The sequence below is a fragment of the Fringilla coelebs genome (genome assembly GCF_963513975.1).
Source record: "Fringilla coelebs genome assembly, chromosome: 4".
Lineage (NCBI taxonomy): Eukaryota > Metazoa > Chordata > Aves > Passeriformes > Fringillidae > Fringilla > Fringilla coelebs.
In genome coordinates, this window is record NC_140032.1 from 52,807,685 (window position 1) to 52,827,929 (window position 20,245).

Genomic DNA, 20,245 nt, shown 5'->3' on the forward strand with positions numbered 1-20,245 from the left:
TGGGATTTCAAATTCTTCAGTCAAGACAAAAATTCAATCCAGGTTTTCTCCCAGAAGAGAAAAAAAGAGTTCACATTAGGCTACAAAGGCAACTGAGAAGTCATTGGAACAATTTCTGAAGTAACTGCAAGCACATACTTTTACGACATAAAAAGACAGATCACTGCAGAGATGTATTGGACAAAACAACAATTACACACACAAAAACATATTCAGAAATATGAGATTTTAAGTAAAAAAAAGAAAAATACAGCAAAGTTTAAAAATGCAATCTCTATTTTGCAAAGGAGTGAACAATGTAGTATCTAACTTTCAAGTCCTAAACCACCCATTTCTCCCAAATTTCAATCTCAAATTAAAATATTATTTATCAAACTTGTTTCTACAGCTTAAATGGAACTTGAATTGTAACACAGAGCGGACTCTTGGGTTCATTGTTTCTTACTCCCCAAACCTAAAAATGATCTTCTGCTATTGATTTATTTATTTAAAACAATCTGCTATTTATTTATTTTTAATGAGGACTATGAAAGTGCTAAGGTATGCTCCTTTAAAAGATTTCAGTCACTTAGGGATCTGCAGGGAGGGAATGAAAATTCTCTCCTTTGGAGTAATACTCAAGATAATATAATCATTGCTAACATAATATAATACTTTGTATAATACAATCAATAGGTAATAATCACTCCTACAACAGCCTGCCATATAGTTTTATTCTGCGTTAACAAAAAAAAAGAATCAAAAACTGAACTCTCTCCTTTTTATCAGGTTTTAAACAACATATTCCAGCCTTCCCTGCAGAAGTAGCCCTTCATTGTGTCATACGTACTTTTATAAAGCTCTCATCACAGCAGCATCCATCCATATTTACATTCTGTTTCAGCAACACCTGCTCTTCTGGAAAAAAATAGAAGCCATCTCTCTATTCTCTCCAGTGCTTCATAAGAGTTAGGTTTCAAGTAGCTTAGTCAGGGACAGAAGAGAAGCTCTTACTACTTGAAGACTTCTGCAAGCACTGATAAAAACTAGAAATAGCACAGAAACTGAAGTTCAGTTCCAGGGTATCAGTGCAGGGATGTAGGCACGGGAAGTTCTTTGCTTCAACAGAAGGAAATTGCAATACTTCATTTTCTGGCAGTGCCTTTTTTTCTTAAAGCTCTTATGTGGTCTTCACGGCACTAAGATTTGAGTGGCTAACATATGCTGCACAACTGTGCCTGTCAAAGGATAAATTTTGGCTCAACAATAATGTATTTATTCCCATATTAAAAAAAATAAATTAAAATTGGGCTATAGAAACAGCATCTTTTCATGAAGCCACGAACGGAGAATAAATGGCTGTCCCACTTGGTGTCTGCAGAAAGAGGAGCTTCACCAAGCAGAAAAGTGAACTTCCCCAGCGTGCACTTGGATTTCTGACATTAGAGCAGGGCATGGTAGCAATGCCACACACAGATGTCCCTTCAAAGGACAGTGCATCCATCAAGGACTTCTCAGTACCTGCCTGTTTGAGGTAAGAGCTTTCTTTGGCTGCATGTCATAGACTGCAGTGATGCAGAGTTTTGTGTGCACTACTTGAAGACTTCTGCAAGAGCTAATTGAAAAAGTTCAAAGCAAATCAGTGTTGTGTTCGTATACCCCTTTCTAATCCCATCAAAAAACTGAAATGTTGGAGAAGACCAACTCCATTTAGGATTTAAGTCACAATTTTGCAGCTGGTGATCACATCTGTGACTTGAGATCATCTTATAGTCTAACATCTAATAAATCATCAACTTCTGCAACTATCACCTCTGACTTCCCAAATAATTCCCAAAAACTGAAAGGGTTTTCCGGCAGATTTCTGCCTAACTAAAACACTTTTCCTTAAAGCTCAAATTTCCATGGTGCATTCTGACAGTACTTACTTCCTAATAATGCTATCAACTGAACTTTCCCTTAATTGCTGTGCTTGTCCAGAATTGTAGCTGGACTCTAGCTAAAACACCTGGTTCCAAACAATTCTTGAAAAAGTTTTCGATTTTCCATTACACTCAAAGTGTCTTTTAAAGACATGGTTTGGCAAACTGGTATTTTGCTTAATTTCTCTTTGTCACACAGAGAACTGTCCCCTTTGTCTGGCCCTGTTCCTGCTTATGCTATGACCTGCCATGGTTATCTTCTTCCAATACTGTGACTCTTCTTCCCTGACACTAATTGACCTAAAAAAATAAAAAGCACTAGTTATTGTTCCTATTATAAATCCTTGGTGAGGTGCCCCATATTCTCACAACTTCTCCATATTTCCCTCTTTAAGGTCAAAAAGTACTGCTTACTTCAAATACTTGATTTATTCTTATTATGCATTTACTACATTAATTAGTATCAAGAACAACAGGAAGCACTAAATGAAATAAAATATCTTAAAGCTGAAATGAGTTTGTCACTTTTTCTGGTGTTTTCTGGAAGACAATAAGAAGACAATAAGAAGATCACCTAAGGGGCTGGTCAGGCTGGGTTTTTGCTGGCTTTCTTACCCAGCAGATGGAATGGCAAATGTGTGACATACGGAGAGAGCTATCTTACATGCCAGTTTGTTAAACAGATTGTCTTCATCATCTGACCACTGTTAGAAAGGCAATTGAAAACCACAGGCTTCTAGCTTCTCCATAATGAATGTTAAAAATGCAAATATGGAGCCATTTCTCACCCTTCAAAATGACTGTCAAAACCACACATACATCTAAAAATTCTACGCAAGACAAGGTGAGCCAGTACTAGCAACAATCCCTGTCCTGAAATCTTTCCGTGTGACTCAGTGAGAATTTAAATCCTAAGAAACTGGTCCTTGGTTCTATTTTCATGGATATTAAGTGGGAAAAGATTTCAAAAGTCTGTCAGCACACACTCACAATGAACACCTCCTCCAACTTAAAAATCTAACCTCCTCCACCAAAAAAAATCCCCAAAAACAAACGGAGGGGAAAAAAGCGCTCTTCATCCCTTGGTCTGGACACAGCATCCTGGTGTTCAAAAATCAAGGAGATAACTTCTGTTGCATTGTATGTGCTGACAGTGCTGTAACTGTGCAACTGCTGCAATTGCAAGTAGGATGTAAAGCAAGATAAACCAGTGTAAGTTAGTGGCACCAGCATTTCTGAGGTACTCGGTGTGTATCAGCTCTCACACTTGGACAAACCAATGTTTTGGGCCCAGCAGGGACTCCTTTGCTCCCATCAGGTCATTAAAATCACTGGGGTTTGATGTGTGCTGTGGGGTTATATAAGGGAATTTTACTTAATGCTGCCACCGATGTTGCAGAGACCTGGGACATCAGCAGCATTGCTGTCCTCTCACCTAGGGGCATGTTAAAGGTTCTGCCTCGAGCCTTTTCCAACAGATTTTGAGACTACCAGAGGCAGCTGCACCTGTCCTGTGTTTCGGCTTGGGACTTTGTGGGTATCACCAGCCTTTTTCCATGGTGCTACATTCAACTACAGATACACTAATTTTTCTGTCCTATGTTCCTACATAAGGTAATTCTGTGTGTGCTGCTGCTGAATGTTTATATAATGCTTATATGCTTTTTTAAAAAGGACATTTGGAATAAAAATACTTATCCGCATTAGCAAATTTAATCTTTAAAGCTTTCTTCTTGCCATTAAGCCAATCCCAGTTAGAAAAGAAGTCCTGCAAGGAGGACAAAATGCATAGGCATGCTCAGAAAGGCACTTGGAAATATTATCATGTAAGACATGCAAACTTTTCTGCAAGCCTACAGCAATCTCTCTAATGCATATGTTGCTTAGCATGTGAACAGTTGTAATACATTTTAAATCAAGAGAATAACACTCTCTTTCCCTCAGGGAATCTCAAAGGTTACCATTGCTTCAAACACTTGCAAAGAAGCTACACACAGCTCACAGTCACTTGGTTCAGTGCTGAACATAATGCTGGCTTAAGTGTCAGTGAGATGTATTTTCCTGAGAAATGCACCATTTCTTTCGAGCACCATTAAGCCATGAACACAAACAATTAGCAGCACTACAACTGCTAGGATCATGCTGTCATACCATTTACATTAATCCAGCCCAATGCCATGACACAGTTTCAGGCTGTGCCACTGGAAGGCATTAATTAATTTCTCCCTCTACGCATTCACTCTGCTCATGTGCCTTTTTATTTGAATTTTTTTTTTTATTTCCATACCATTCTTACACTGCTTTCTTTGGTACATAATTTACCTGAGCCTATGTCTACAGAAAAAAAAATAAAATTAAACAATTAATGTCATTTTGAAACTTGAGCTTTTCACTTCATGAAGACATTTAAGACCAAGTTATACCATTTACTACTTTTGAAGATCCTTCCTTTCAGCTGTTTTCTGATTCTTCACAATAGTTTGATGCAATTAAATCTCATTACTCTGCCTTTAAAGTAGGGGAAGAAAGACAAAACTAAGTGAGTATCTTAAGGCGCTGTCAATGGTAATGTATTCATAAAAATGAAGACAAATGAATATTTTGGAAGCTTTTTTAAAGGAAAAGTTAGCCCTATCTTTTTTAAAAGGAAAGTATTTCCTTTGAGTTTTTCTGGAAAGATTGAAATAAAGTGGTTTCTTCTGAAAACATTATGTGCTTTCAATTTTCAGCTCAATTTTTTTTAATGAGGTGACACACAATTTTTCATGACACACAATTTTCTGCTGTGTCATGAATACAGAGATATATTCTGCTCAGCCATATTTAGACTTGCAGTTCAACACTCCAGCTGCAGCTTCACATTCACAAAGTTTGAATTAGAGATGCTCCAGTAAAATGCATAAATACACCCAACACCCAAATACCTTTCCTTTTGAATACTGACTGCTGCTGTATTTTCACCTATTTCTATGTTTCAAAAAAACCCCACAAGCTTGAGAGCTCAGCAAATGTGGCATGGGAATGAAAAAACCTGCTCAACCCAAGACAGCCAGGCTTGATGCACACCTGATGGTAACTCTTTTGGAAATCACAATGTAGAATCATCATATATAATTTGAAATCAAAGAAAGGCAGACATCCTCCTTTTCATACAAAATAGAAAGAAAAATATTTTTTTAAAAAAACAACAGCCTTATCTGTAGAACTAGGCAATCAAATGCCATTTCTTATTTTGACTCCTTGGATGGAACAGCTTTTGAATGCTTTTACTATGTGTAAAGCTGCTATAGTTCTGTATCAGACTCAAATCAGAAATTCTTAGTGGAGTTACAGCAGACTATGTCTCAGGTTGATTTCTACTGAATTTATTAGGATTATTTTCAATAAAGATTATATGCACCATAAATAAAGATATAATTCAAAACATTAAACTTCATGAAGAACTAATCATTCCATTCCATCTTAACTGGTGTACATTCACAAGCTACAGGGAGCAGTAGAAATCCCCAGGATTTGCTTGAACAGTCCAAAGCAATTCAAAGGCAGGAGAAGAAAGCCAGAAGAACTATCAGGTAAGTCTAATTTTTGATCCTAAATACAGGGGAATTTTCAGTCACTCACATGTCTAAATGCTTATCTTTTCCCTCCATTTTTCCCCCTTCACTTGTATTCTGTTGTCCATGAATTGTAAGAGAAATACTGCTTCCAGGTCGCTTAACTGCTTTTGTAAATCCTTTCTAAAGGCTAGATTTTTCAAAGCAGCCTGGTGATCAACACACCCAAATCTCAATGAAATGAGCAGCAACTATACCAAACTTCCATGGCATCCTTCAAAAACCCTGTCAGAACACTGAAACAGTGAGTGTCAGAAGATGAAAAAGATTTTTTCCAGTGCACTTCAGTGACCCATTACAAAGAGCTTCCCTCAAGAGTTGACAGCAGTGCAGATCACTATCACATGGAAAAACAAAAGTTGACTCAAGAGCTATTTGCACTTAGAGATCAGGCTAGGCATGAGGGGGAAATAAATAAATAATTTTGTTTCTTCTAGTACACTAACTTAGTAAAGGTCTCTACTGGGAATATTAATTATTCTGAATGCATATAATTTTTCTAGAAAGAAATTAGGTCATACTGTGTAACTCAGAGGGCAGACAGTGAAACATGTGACTATTTCCTCTGATAAGTGGGATTTATTATCTCCAACACTTACTTTCACAGTACTACCTGTATTTTTAAGTGAAGTGTTTCCATCGTAAGTGATCATCTCCGACAATTAATGCAGTTGCAAACAATCAACTCTTACTGCTTTAAAGCTGTTAACATGGGAAGATTTATCCTAGGATGCTAAGAATGCACACTTCTTTCTAACTGGAATATGTCTTTTGTCTCTTTAAAATTATATTCTGAATATTTTTAAATAGTTTAAATTAACTTGAGGAACTAAAAAAACAAACAAAGATCACTCAGTTCATTCACTGATACACCCCCCATCTCCACCCCAAACTTCACATACAAGATTCAGAAGAGCCACTTTTGTCTCAAAACGTGGTTAGAATTCCTAGTGATTTCAGTAGGAGCTGATTTAGGTCAATGCTGAAATTTGGAAATCTGACCTCAATTATTCATCATCAGATTCAGTAAAAATTGTAACAGCTAAGAAAGAGCAAAAAAAAAAAAAAAAATTGTCCCCAACTTTTATTTTAAATCCCATTACACCTGCCAATGAATCTTCCTAATTAATAAACATTCATTTCTTTTAATACTGTATCTTCATCAAAGCTTTCATCAAAACAGCATGCAGAAGATGTTAACCTTTAAAATCTGCCCTTCAGTGCAGCTTAAATTACTCTGTTCATTGTTAACCCAAGGAGCTAAATATCACAAGTGCTTTAATCACTTTAAATTAAAATTGGTAGTTGTGATAAAACAAGAAAAAAAATATTTTCTGATTTTATATGCTGAGGTTCTCTTACACATAGAGTTCAACATATCATGAGAAGTTTTCTTCATTGCAACTTTCTATTGCTGCAGTAGTTGGCCACAGATTTTCCTGTTCTTAGTTAAGTAAAGGCATCAACTGAGACATTTCTCCTACTGAAAATGCAGCAAATTTGAGAGTACCTGTCAGTACAAATTTTTTTAACTCAGGAGATTGTTGTTAGACTTGCACAGTTTACACAGGAAAACAGATGCAATAAATTTTGGACTTTTTCAACGACTTATTGCAACAAGCAAGCAGCTTGTGAGTGGGATGGAGAATGTAAGTCTGATAAATTAACGAGAAATCTTTTTCTCAGAGTACAGGAGCCAAGTAGGACTCTGCCATTAGACCATTTATTTGTGCCTTGCTTTATATTAAACAAGTCCTTCTAGAAGGAAGGATACAGAAAAATCTGCAGGAGTATGCAAATCCCAGCTTGTTACAGGCAGATGCTGTCAGGAAACTGATACACACACACCAAGGATCAAATCTGTACACCTGACTGGTGTGGAGTGAAATCCTTCACATCATCTGACAACAGGTGTAAGAACCTGTTGTCAGATGCAGAAGCAGCTATCAGATATCCTGTATCCCAGAGCAGGCAATGAGGACCAAAACTTGAACTCTTTGAGTGAGTCTAAACACAATCCTTCAAACTATCTTTGCATGGAAAGTATTTGCAAAGCAGAACATCTGAATGACCACTTGGTCAGGCTAGAGACATCCCTTCCTGTAACTAAAAGAACCAACAAATTCTGAAAAGCTATGAAAAAGAAAAATAATTGCAATACTTCTATTTTTAAGTGCCAAAAAATAATATCTACTGCTCACTGCCTTCTTCCTATAGCTGAGAAACTATTTCAGATTCTTAAATTTGGAAGAAGATAATAAAATCAAGGTTTGTTTGCAAATGAAAAACAATTGAAAATACATGAAAAGCAATTCTTGCTTTCAACAGTGATCATGCCACAGGCTTCCTGGATACAACACCTGCGTGTGATCTTGGGTTGGCAGAGGATGCAACAACACATTTGTAAATTTGTGGATGTGTGCTCACTGCTGCAGGGATGCCAAATCTACCCATAGATTTGGTACCCATACCTATCCTGGCCTCCTGTTGGGGCAGGTTTTTCCCTGAGCAGGCAGCACAGGCTGGATAGCTCAGTCCTCTACGGGACAGACTGTCCGAATACCCAAGCAGCTCTCAGCCGCTGGCAACCTTAGCAAGCTTAAGTATCAGCTCTTTAGTGATTATCAGCTCTTCTGTGAGTTCAGCTCTAGCTTGCAAGGTGCTGCAGGCCAGCTGGCAGGCAGATGTGAGAGAGGAGAAGACGACTCATCCTGGAGTTCCACAGTGATGGTTTTACTGGGGGGTCTCTGAAGGGTTCCAGCGATGGCTCTTCTGACCAGAATAGGCTGTAACAGCCCATTATATAGGGGATAGGGAGATCCAAAATTGTGCAGTAGCAGGTGTTAAGGGGAAGTGACCTGTGGGGTTACAGAGAGATAAGCTGGGGTCCCAAAGGTAGCAGAGAGGGGCTAGCCATTCACCGTGACTTGGCATTTTCTATCTTTAAGCCTCTGCCCTCCATGGAGCCCTAGCAGGTCCTGTGCCTGCTACACATACCCTGCAGTCAGAGTGAAACTCTGCCAAAGCTACAATTAAGACATGTATACAAAGTTTTGGAGGAAAAAAACCTCAGAGAAGGTTAAAGGCATGAGCACAAATGGAATTCACGCACTCATTGCAGCGAATCCCTTTTGACTGTTGCCACATCCCTGTGTTTGCATTTTTCATCGCAGGCACGTGGCTCCTACGGACCCACATGCAGGGCAGGCACTAAGGTCAGTAACACAAACTGTGAGAGGCCAGGTGATCATTGTGATAATGCCATTCTCCAAAAAGATAGTATTATTTGGAGGATAACGATTTTAAACAACTATAACAGAAATTGCATTATCCTCCCACTGCTGTCATTACACAACAAAACATCTAAAAAGACCAAACACACAAAGCCAGTAGTAAAAGCCAGTGTAAAAACCTTGCAAATGTCTTTTTATTACTCTATCAACTGACTTCCTTTTTTTCCTCTACCTCTGGAGGAATAAAGAATGGCAGTAAATTAACTATTTATAGTTATAAAAATAGTGACTTCCATCTGCTATAACTTGGAACTGCTGTCCCAACAACTTGCATGCTTGATGAGATATGAACAGCAGAATATAATTAGGTAATGTGACTGATGTATGGTCATCACTCACTACATTTTTGCTAAAATGCTCTTTGAAAAAAAGAATACTAATCTGCCAACCTGACATTACGTGCTAGGTATACCCAGAAAATGAGAAGACTTTAAAAATTTTTGGAATATTATCTGGAATGTTTTTCCCCTTTGGAGAGCTCTAGAGGACTAATATCTCAGCATTGCCATCCACAAATGAGTATATTACTAAGACAAGCAGCAAGCAAGTTTAATAATGGATAATATTTAGACAATGATAGGAAGAGTCTGGGGAAAAAGATACAAGATGAGAGTACAGCTGTTCTCATTTCTAGCCTGAAGTATCTGAGCAACAATTAAAACTTTTTAAAAGTGTTTATGTGTACCTCATAAAACCAGTTATACTTTTCATGTAACCCTGTTTTTTTTTTCTAAATCTAAATAACAATTCAATTATCCATTGTAATAGCCAGTAGAGACACTGCTGTCAAATGAAGATCTCCCTGAAAATAACACCTGTCAAACCAAAGCATTCCATCATTTTCAGAAATATTAAATACACTTTACTCCCAAATGAGCACATCTAAACTTTATGAAAAAAATACCCTAAATAAATGAGTTTCTCACATTATCTTACCCTGCATGAATCTTTCCATTTAGCAAATTCCTAAAGACTTGTCCCTTGGGGCATACTGGGAGAAGTTGCACTGTAGTATTTGAATTATAAATGTTCTTCAGAAAAGATTTTTCCAAGCAACTTTCATCAACAATATTTTTTTTCATGTGGAAGAGGAGAAACAAAATCATATTTAAATATGCCTCGAGGTCTAGCAAATAATTTAGCAGTCAAGGTCTTCTACTGCTAGAAAAAATTGAACTTCTCACAAATTTGCAGACATTACGGACAGCTCATCTCATTTGTTTCTTTAGGAGAATCAAATCCCTTTTCTTTATCACAGAGAAAAATATGAGTTTCAATTATACTTTGAGTACTTTTTATCATATTTTCTCTTCAATTATTGTTACAATTTATTTTTCACAGATAATCAGCCCTTTGGAAAGGGACATTCTCTTCTTCACCTGAACAATTTGAACGCCAAGATATTTGTCTCACAAGTTGGTGACTGAGCAAAAGAAGAAATTCTAATTTAAATGCCAACAGATTTTCATTTTCAGAAGAGTCCAGATGATTACTCCACTGAAACAAATTCATAGGAAGGAAGCTCTCAAGAAATAAGTTTTAAATAATCTCTTCCAGCATAGGAGTGCATTTCTTTTCTGATTTAATCATTGCAGGCATTAACTCCTAATAAACACTCTTAATTAGGGCAAGGTTAAGTAGCATGATGATAAACACCTTCGAGTTTTTGAGGACAACAAAACCCTCCACTGGGTTTTATTTCAAATGACTGTGGTTAATCATCTCATTCACCTTTCTAGAAAAACTAAATGTGGGGTCATAATGGATCCCTAAATCCCACTGACTGCAAGGGTACTCAGGTTCCCAAATGTTTCTGGCATATGAGGAGAAACCTCTGCATTCTATTGTAAGACAGGCTCTGATTATCTTGACTACACTAAGGAATGAGTCACTTTCCATGTTATGGTTATTGAAGACATCCTCACTTTTCCAATACAGACAATACATCTACAATGAAGGTTAAAAACCATTGTTTCCTCTGCTGACCCATCAGCACATAATTAGGTTTTTTTTTTTTTTTTGCACATGAAGAATATGTAAATGAACAAGTTGAAAAAACTGTTGACAATTAAAGCTAAGGTAGGGCGAGTTAGTTTGTATTTTGTCACAATGGCAAAGTTAGAAGCACGTGCAGATGATCTACCTACCTGCAACCACCCTGAAGTGCGCCCATGCAGACATGAAGCTTCCTAAATGCAGGATTCAATGGTTCCATTTCCCACCATATTCTATCCTTTATTTATGCACATCCACGCTGATGTGTTCATGGCCTTTAAAGTCTGCACCCACAGTGCTCTGCAACTTCATTGTAGTTCTAAACTCTCACCTCACACTGGTGGACAGAGCTGTAACACAACAGTGTTTCCCTGATCCAAGGATTGGACACTCATTTTAACAATGCATTTCAATTCAGGAGAAATGGGCTTATTGCATGCATATGAGATTTCATAAAACGATTCGTACAGATATTTTCTTTCCTTTATTTTTGATTGTATGTATCTTAGGGAATAGCAGGCATGAAATTGGAGCTGTAAAATAAGCCAGAATTTATTGATACAACTCTGCTCTGGGAGCTCAATAGGTGTGCAACAAAGCAAGAAGGGTAAGGGGGCTGAATTATTCATTGAACCTTTAAACATCAACAAATAACACAGCGAAGAATGCCTGTTTTGCAACAGTGGTTGTGAAGTGTACACATAAAAGAAATGGATGTTACAAAACCTGTCCTTTCAGAATTCAACCATTGAATCTTTTTCTTCTTAGCAATTTGGGGAGGAAATAAGACTGCCGAGTTATTTATAGGAGGCACATAGCATATTTTTTAAAAAAATTTTACTTAGAATAACATATTGAATACTGTACCTACTGTATCAGCTTCAAGAGAAAAGAAAAACTGATGAAAACTGACAGAAGGAAAAGCCTTTCTTATCAAGCAATTACAGTGTTGGCATAACCCAGCTGTTATTATGTTGTATATGAAATGAAAATATGTCAACAACACCTAACAAACTACATATAGAACAATATATAACAGATACTATACACAAGCAAATTATTACTTTTAGGTTCCAGCTTCCATACCTAACTCCCCTTCTCTGATAACATTCCCAAACAAATCCTTTCAGTCAAAAATTATCTTTGTGCTAAATAATTATTTTCTTATTTTTTCAGGTATTTAAAGTTTAAAAGAATATGTATTTTTTCTTTATGCTCATATCTGTAGCCAGATCCATTTTATTGTGAGAGCTATTCAATTAACTGATAAATCTGAAACATTCTGTTGATAAAGTCAGGGGGCTGCAAAACTTTGCAGCAATGTGAATGAAAAGCTGATATCATGCAAAAGGATGCAATATTGTTTTCAGACGGAATTAACATTTGACCAACGGTATTTTTGTTGCAGTTTTACCACTTGGCATTTTTGACAGATCCAGTAACATGAACATTTTTCATCCTCAACTAGCTTTTAGTGTTCATCCTTTGTTTTTTTTTTTTTAATTTATTTCATCTGCTGCAGGCCTAATCCTAACAGATCACTGGTATATCTTCTAAAGGACCACTTGCAGGGAAAAAAAATAAAATAAATTTGTAAAATCTATTCTATTATAATTTTGTACCTCAGCAAGTTAAAATCTTATCCTTTTTCTTTTCATTTTGATTGTCATTTGCTTCATCATAATGAGTTTCCAAGTCTCCTGCCTGCTGCTTATGAAACAGAGAACACAGAAGGAAATAGGTAAAATTGTGGCAACCCAGCATCCTACCTCTGACTGCAGCCAAGAACTAATGCCCAGGGCAGGGTTAAAGACTCTGGGCAATCACACATTCATAGTTCCCAGATTTGTTCCACCAGCCTCCAGAAGGGAGCACACAGATTTCTACCTTGGCTTTTCTTTGTGATTCTTCAAGAACATCATATATGAATGAGTTAGGAACTGCTGCTCTTAACAAAAGCAAGACAGCAAGGCATGGGAATTTTCTTCCCTGTGGAACACATCCAAATACCACAAAGATGCTCGAGTACACCGGCCCTGCTTGCTGCTGCTGAGAAAAACCCATGCACCTGCAGCAGAAACAAAAGCGTGTTCCAGGCCCAGTGAATGCAGCTCAGTGCTGGGAGTACAGAACTGGCACAGCCGTCCAGACACACATTTCTGTTCACTGCTCCTGCTGTGGCTTTGCTAATCCTTCCACAGAGGGTGGGCAACACGTGTTGGTAATCTCTCATAGCTGCAGCAATCACAGCAGAAAGAGTAACAGTGACATTTGACATGGCAGTAAGACTATTGCATCACTTCATAAAAAAACATTTCCAAAACCATCACCTGTATTCCAGCATGGTGCAGCTTCCCTCATGTGGCAAAAATAATTTCCTTAGTGAGTTATCATTTGTAAACATCCACATGTGCTTTACCTATGCCAGGCCCACATACCATCATAAAATAAAATTTAGAGTTTGAAGCTCTCGAAGAGTGAAACTAGATTGTGATGAATTCTCCTCTTATTTCCTAATAATATAAGCTTTATATAAAAGAAATCATCACTCTTGTCTTGATGTCTGCACAAAACAGTGTTTCTAGAAAGTGGAATAATTAAATTGCACTTCCACTTTTAATTATCTGCAGCAACAATTTATTATTTTGCTGTACTACAAGGAATGAGAGCTATGTATGAAATGAAATGAAAATAAAACAAAGCTTTTCATTTAATTCAATGTTATGCCTTTGGCACAAGCTTTGTGAACTCCTTGACAGCACTGTGAAAACAAACAGTGGAATGATTCTGTAAATGTGAGGAGTACAAAGACATCACGAGCAAGAGCAGGTCCTGCTATTGTAGGACTTGTGTAAGTCATGGCAAAGACCATTCTTATCTGAAAAACTTCTGTTTTGGTAGCCAAGATGATAAAAGTACAAAACTGTAAAGCACAGTCATAAAGCAAACCAGGGCAAAACATTCACAAACAGCTGATTTACCATTGTATCCATTGGAGTGATGGATGTGCTGCCCTCCTGCTTCTATTCCTCCCTAGCAAGCCCAGAGCTGCTTTGAAAAGGACCAGCTCTCCCTAGACATTTGCCTGCTGCTCAAGAAGATGGTTCAGGATTGTATTGTCTCAAGAATGTTTATTCTAACAACAAAGAGAGCTGGAGCAGAAACTCCCAGGGACCAACCCTGCTTTTGCAGAAGGGTGTGAATGACCTACCACCACAGCACACACCTCATGGTCACCATGTGCACCCTGCTTTGCCTCAGGAACACTTCCACAATAAACTGAACTGCAACTAAACTGTAGGAAAAGGCCAAAAGTCAAAACCTATCAAGGACAGATCTTCTCTGGTACAAAGAAGTGGATCCACAATCAGCATCAGATTTGTTTTTATATCTTTTATCTTTACATCTTTTGAGTCAGCAGTTGGACCCCACAAGGAGAATGCAGCCTCACTACTCTTTGCTCTCTATCACAGGGATTTTGCCAAATTCCACCTAGTCCTGTCCCCAGACTGAACTCCTGTACAATATTTACTAACTTCTGGCTAGTGAGTGCATTTTCCCTTTTAGGTTCTTTATCCTGTGTTACTGTTATTCTATATTTCTCTACGTGCAACTGGAAATCCATCTATCCAGCTTGAAGTCAAGCTTGTCTAAATCACTCCCTACTTCATTGCTTTCTTCAGCGGTTCCAGCTCAACAGAGGATTTCATTATGTTTCAAGTTCTTTCTCTTAAATCTTTGATCACATACCAAACAAAATGCTACTTAATAGATTCCTGTCAGGAACACAATCATTTAAACCCCCTGTATGAAGCTGCATCCACTCACCTTCTGGCTGCTGCCCTCTGACATGACCCTCAGTTTTCTGCCACACTTTCTAACTATGAACTGAAGTTATTTAAGCTGAATCCCAACCAATTATTCAGTTAACTTTCCCCACTGTCAACCCAGAGAGAAGAGAAATGTTTTAACATATCTCCACAAAGTTTACCGTATGAAATCCTCCAAAACTTCAGGGGGGGAAGAAAAAAAAGAAAAAGAGGAAAAATTGCATGTGGCAAACCATCCACTGCCAGAGATGTCTATCAAAGAGATCACTCTCTAAGCTCCAGATGGCAGGTCTCCTACAGGAAGCAGCTGGTCCTTTGGCAGCACGTCCTCAAAAAGTGCCAATGGCTAAGTCTGTCTGTGGTAATTCAAGGCCACCACAGGAATTTTATGCTGAAATTATTTCAGCTGTACAAGCCAAGCTTTTGCTCTTCAGCAGACCAGAGCCAGCAGCCAGACCCATTGCTCCATCACATACCCCGTCCATCTCCTCTCTGTGAGCAGGCACGTGGGGCTACTGTGCGCTCTGAACCAATTTTAACATAACCACACAAGTTGGTGAACTTGATTTATTAGTCAAACCACTGTCTGCAACTTCTTCGTGCAGTGATGTGCTATACTGCCTGTGTAAAACAGCCACCAGGCCTATGGAAATCAGGGGAGTAAGAAAATAAACACTAGGTCATCTCTCACACACAGGGAATGACATCCTGGTTTTCTTGATGGTTTTATTCAGCTCTTTAGCAGAGGAATTCTTACAATTTAGGTTCAATATTAGTTGTTTTGTTACCATTTCTAACCTTAATATATTCCATAGATAAAAAACTAACCATAAAAAGACTTTGTTTTCAAATTTCTCTTATTTCTGATCAGTGTTTTTTGGTGCATTATTTCCATCTTATTTCTTCCTTTCTTGCACTGTACCAGTCCTCTAGAATCTCCTTGGTACAGGAGATGGGTAGCTTGCTTTCCATCACACTTTTAAAGCCATAAAATGTGTAGCTCCTCGCTCTTTTTTTTAAGTAGAACTCTCCTCAGCACTTTAAAGCTGCAAGATGACCATCTAACTCCTGCAAACAGCAACCCAACCCTCTGGGTGTCCAGCAGACTTGTCCTGCCCTAGTGTGCCATGCACTCACAATTCACAGCATTGATCTTCCTAAACCAACTGCACCACTCCACAGAGATGCAATTTCCTGAAAATTAGAACACCTTCTATCTTACCTGAGCACAGCAATAGCTCAGGAGACAGACAATGACACACAATGTCAAGATTTCCAGGCGGGCTGCAAAGCCCTGCTCACTCCACACATCAGTGGCACCAGCTGTAGCCCAATTAAACTCAACAGTGCACAGGTGTTCCCAGAAATGAGTAACAAAAGCAAACTCCCCTTTAGGGTTCTGGAAAAAAAAATAAAATTACATTTCTTTAGCTTCTTTAGGTGTCCAAACACCAAATGGATTGGAAATCAGAGAAAGAAAATGACATACAGAGGAATAAAAATAATATGAATTACAATTTAATGTAATTCCCTATATTTTTAGACTAGAAAATACATATGTTCATATTTTACCTATACAAACCAAGACTCATTAACCACTTTAGGCCCACTTTTAAAGGAGTTAATCTAACCTGGGGAAATAGGATGTATCATCCAAAGGACAAAATGCAGTATTTCTAAATAATATTCTAAAGCTTCTTTTATCAACATTCAAAAGCTAACTTCAGGAAAGACGTTTTGGTGTAAAGGTAACTCAACTACACAGCTAAAATTCTGGGCAAGATTTCAGTGTGTCTGTGAGCAGAATGGAATCAATTCACAAAAAGTAGATAATAGAAAATGTAATCATCTCATTTTAAAAATGCAAAAAAAGTTTCTAAATGCAATATTCCAAAGAGCTACTTGAAAGACAAAACGAAGGAAAATTCTATGGAAATGTATTACTGGAAAAAAAACCCCAGCTATATTAAATTCATGTTGAAATAACCTTTTAAAGAAATACACTTCATTTTCATGGCAAGAAATTAATCAAGCTGAAGTTTCATTCACCAGTAAAACATTATTACATTATACCAATAAACTTGCTCCAACAAAATGAGCAAATGTGTGTTTATTAATTAAACTACTGGAGAGCCAAGATATTAAAGTAGAGTTGTCGGTGTATAGGATTCATAGATTCACATTCTCTTAATAAAAATAAGAGCACTTCTACCAAGTAATTGATCTTATTTTCTTAATAGAAGTTATAAAAGCAGCTGTGGGGCTGTACAGAGAGCACAAACAACAAAAATTTAATAATACTATGAACAACAGCCTTTTCAATTTAAGGCAGTATTTACCTCTATTGATAGAGCCAGCCAATACCATAGAATATTAGCAGATGGTCAATTGTATTATAAATTTTTCTAATATACTAACTGGCAACACAGCAGATTTTCAGTTCATAAAAAGATATTAATAAGCAATACTGTTAATACTCATGGAACAGATTTTTTTTGGTAATTTTATAAACAATGGTTCTACAAAAGGAACAGGTCAATAAACAAGAAGTGGGTGTTCAGAAACTCAAGAGAGTTTGGTAGACCGTGAAACAACATTAACTCCTAGCACAGTCATTTCAACTGCAGCATAACGTGGAATATTTTTGGTCCTGCTTCGGGTAGATATAATAAATTCATTAAAAATTGACATTTTTTATAAATTTGCTTATCTAACATGCTACCAGTTAAGAAAGATGAAGAGTGCACAAACACATTGGTCTTTACTAATGAACACAGAAGTGGGAAAAGGGAGCTGGCAAAAAAAGAGATTTTGCAAGCCCTCAGAAGTAGTTCGGAAAAACAGTGATTCTGGCGACTAGATCTCATGTATTCAGCCAAACTCTGTGATGTTTTTGTTGGAATTTAAAAATGAAATCAGGCAGGAGAAACAATCTATTGTGAACATAAAGATGGCAAATGAATGACTGAGTCTCTGGGACCAGAAGCCAGAATTTCATACTTTTTATGTCAATGTGTATGACTTTACTGACTCACGCTCACTGCATGAAAACAAAGCACTTCCAAAGAGACAAAAAGAGACAAAGTTCCACAGATCTCCTGACAAATCTATTCACATAAATTCTTTATATTTACTCTGGAGGAAAAGGCTCACAGACAGGATTGCATCTTTCTTGCTGAGCTCAGATCACACCACTCCTTTGTAAACAGCTGGTGCAAATCACAATACTTAGAAAAAAAGTTTTTCAAAGCAATTGTAATTTTTTTTTTCAAACTGCATACAAAAATAATGATCTCTCTCTCTCATTCTTAATAGGATTGCAGATGATGAAAATTACACTTGTGATTTTTTTTTTTTTAACCTTGTTGTTGCATGGAGATGGAAACCTGAGTGTGAAAATTTGCAAAGTTTGTCAGCAGGTTTCAGGAAACTTAGTCCATTGTATCACTTATACACTGTGAAGGTCAGTGAGGAAACTGGCCTTTCAAAAAGCTTTTCACACTCTTGGCCCAGTTCCCTGCCAAGTGCCAAATGGGAACCTTACAAACTCTGGAAAACCAGTGCTGTAGACGCCTCAAAACTTCTGCCTTTTTCCAGTTTGAAAAAGAGACTTTTATTTTTTTCAGAGAAAAATTTCTGCTTTGCCAGGACTACTGTGCTTTGACAAAGACTCAAATGGTCAAAGGCATCGGAACTCAGCCATGAAGGCGAAAGCCAAAAGAAGGCGACATTATGCCACAATTGTCATATGCAGCGACACTTTCCTTGTTTGTGGTTTGGAAACACTGGTACACTACTAGTGGGACACAGTGGTTTACATGTGCTTTCAGAAGCCACTTGGAGTTAACAGGGATGGAACAGCTCTCTTCTAAAAACTTGCTTAATATCGGGGAATAAGTGGATGAAACAATTGAGAAACAATAAATTTTTTTCAACATTTGAATTCATTACTTTTGTTCTGGGTAGCTTGTAGTCTCAACTAGTGTGCTCTGGATAGTGCATGTAGCTGATATTTTCTTAGAAGAAAATAGAGAGACTTTGTTTTCCCTCTTTGCTAGTTCATCAGATTTTGGTAAGGGCTGCAATCAAGCCTAGACTTGGCAGACACCAGATTCCAAAGGCTGGGTGCAGAGGTGCTCTTTGGCATTTTCGTTAAGACTATTTTTCAGTAACACTAGGGAAAATATACTAGAAAGATTACATTAGGATGAGAAAATATTTTCCAAACCAGCTCTAGGCAAATAAACATTAAAGAAAAGCTACAGGTACCCTCAAGTATGTCACACGTGTTGTCAGGTAAGTATTATACTTGTGATACACAGTTTATTTAAAAAGTAGATTATACATGGCAGCAACTGTCACATAAACACAGATTTGTTTGTGATTGCTGGGCTGGGATTTTTTGTCACAATGTGTGAGCTAAGGGTTGAGGGGAGATAAAAAAATATGGCTCAAAACAGTTTAGCTACGACCCTCCCAGGAATGAGACTAAAGTGATTACATCACTCTTGCTAAGCCCAAACAACTTATCAATAATAAAAGAAACAGAAGCAGTTCCATCATTAAATGTAAATCTCAGGGAACAAGGGAGCCTTAACAGACACTCAGTTCCTTCTAGAGTAAGCATGACAATTTGGTCCTTAATTTCAGCAATAACCCACTATTTTATCCTAGTTTAATTCCACTGGTCTGGAGGGCTTTTCTATAAAGCTTGGAGATGAAACAGAAATAAAATAAAAATATAAAAATCCTTCTGATTGCAAGTACAACCAAGGGAGAACTTAATTTCAAAAAGCCTTAAAAAGGCATTAAAATGTTATCTTTTTTCCCTCCCCTTATTATACAACAGTAGATAATCCTCTGAATTACAAGTCACGTTTTACATATAGTCTTAAATTACGTTGTTGAAATATTGATACAGCCAGACCTGGTTAATTCAAGCCAGTTTTCTTCTCATTAAGATTTAACAGAAGCTGAAGCATTTATGGTATAATGTCATGCACACTTAGGGACAAAGGGAATACAGCAAGTGTGAATTAGGTGGGAATTCAACAGCAAGTGAATTACATTAGAAATAAAGAGAATATTTGATGTGGAGAAAACAATGTTCTCTTGGGCTAGTGATAAGGGGTGGAGACAAGACCAGCCACCCTCCTCAGTGAGGTTCCATGTCAGCCCCCTCTTATCTGCCACCATCTCTGCCCAGTGGGTGCCACTGGTATGCATCAAACACCTCCCTGAATGTCACACAAGCCTTGCTACCTCTCAGGTGACCCTGCTTCAACTCCAGCCCCCCATCACTGCTGTGTGGTGGGGCCTGGGCTGCACAAACAGATGTGGTAAAGCTAAATGCACTTTTAAATCTATTGGGAAATACAGGAGTAGTTCAAGCAACTGCATTAAAAAACACTTTACGAAGTCGTCACTTTGCAGAATGGCAGTACATGGCACTGTAGCTTTAGATCAATGTAAGATACAACTTCATTTAATCCAGAAGAAACACCAACATGTACTAATTGTCACAACAATAACAAATGTACACCTGAGAAATGTTGCAAAGATGTGACAAAGATCTTCCAGGTGAATATAAGTTGCCTGTTCTACCACAGACT

The 20,245-nt window shown here is 37.6% G+C and overlaps 1 protein-coding gene across 1 annotated transcript in view; it reads right to left on the reverse strand.

Annotated features, from left to right (window-relative positions):
• The window catches only part of CCSER1 (coiled-coil serine rich protein 1), a gene marked incomplete at its 5' end in the record, with an annotated part of 535,256 nt that overhangs the window by 55,807 nt on the left and 459,204 nt on the right, over positions 1-20,245 (reverse strand). The window lies entirely within an intron of this gene.